Genomic DNA, 1,420 nt, shown 5'->3' on the forward strand with positions numbered 1-1,420 from the left:
GCCTTATGATCCAGCAATCCCACTGTTGGGCATACACACTGAGGAAACCAGAAGGGAAAGAGACACATGCACCCCAAAGTTCATTGCAGCACTGTTTATAATAGCCAGGACATGGAAGCAACCTAGATGTCCATCATCAGATGAAGGGATGAGAAAGCTGTGGTACATATACACAATGGAGTATTACTCAGCCATTAAAAAGAATAAATTTCAATAAGTTCTAATGAGGTGGATGAAACTGAAGCCTATTGTACAGAATGAAGTAAGCCAGAAAGAAAAACACCAATACAGTATACTAACACATATATATGGAATATAAAAGATGGTAACAATAACTCTGTATATGAGACAGCAAAAGAGACACTGATGTATAGAACAGTCTTTTGGACTCTTGGGAGAGGTAGAGGGCGGGATGATTTGGGAGAATGACATTGAAACATGTATAATATCATATATGAATGAGTTGCCAGTTCTGGTTTGATGCGCAATACTGGATGTTTGGGGCTCATTCACTGGGATGATCCAGAAGGATTGGGGAGTGAGGAGGTTTCAGGATGGGGAACACATGTATACCTGTGGCGGATTCATGTTGATGTATGGCAAACCAGTACAATAATGTAAAGTTAAAAAATAAAATAAAAAATAATAAAATACACACAAAACAATAAAAAAAGTAATTTTAATCAGTGAGGCTAGAAAAGACAGAATCTAAGGATAGTAATCAAGCAATAGAGAATAATAATGATTTAGCCATTAAGCAATTTCAAGGGTTTTTTAGTTCCTCCTCAAGGGCGATTGATAACATCCTGAGCAATATCCTGTGAACAGTTTTAGAGATGTTAATGCCCCATCCAGGCTTTAGTTAAGTACATAGACCACAGAGTAGTTGAAACCAGACAGTTAAAAGATTTTATTGCACAGCGACCAGTAGACCAATTTTGCTTGGGTAACAGTACTAAATATTAAAAATGTGTGTATAGAAGGGTGATAAATCACTTTCATTTCAGAAACCAAGTAGATTTATTGATGTGACTTTTCTGTGTAAAAATTCTTTAGGAATGAGATTTTGCATGTTTCATGGTTTTGGTTACTATTTCTGTAAGCAGGCTGTATTTTTAAGTTGATGCTGAAGTAAATACTAGCTGAACATTACCTTTCAGTGGCTAGGACACCAGTGATTTTGTGATGTCACAGCTACCCTTCAATTGCTAGGAGACAAGTGATTTTGTGATGTCACAGCCTTTTGACTTTGAGGACCTCTGTGATGGTCTAGAGAGTTTCTCTCTGTTGGCCAGCCAAGCAATTTTTGAAGTTGCGGTCAGTAAAATAAGACAAATGAGAAAAGTATCTGAAGAAAGATTTCTCTGAGATGGCACATATTCCTTCAGAAATTCAAGATGGGCCTCCTAAGGATGAATCA

General features: G+C 37.2%; 1 pseudogene; it reads left to right on the forward strand.

The window, feature by feature from the left end:
• LOC105000153 overlaps window positions 1-1,420 on the forward strand; it is a 5,820-nt pseudogene that overhangs the window by 1,992 nt on the left and 2,408 nt on the right.

The sequence above is a fragment of the Bison bison genome, unplaced genomic scaffold (assembly GCF_000754665.1).
Source record: "Bison bison bison isolate TAMUID 2011002044 unplaced genomic scaffold, Bison_UMD1.0 scf7180017864368, whole genome shotgun sequence".
In the NCBI taxonomy this organism is placed as follows: Eukaryota; Metazoa; Chordata; class Mammalia; order Artiodactyla; family Bovidae; genus Bison; species Bison bison.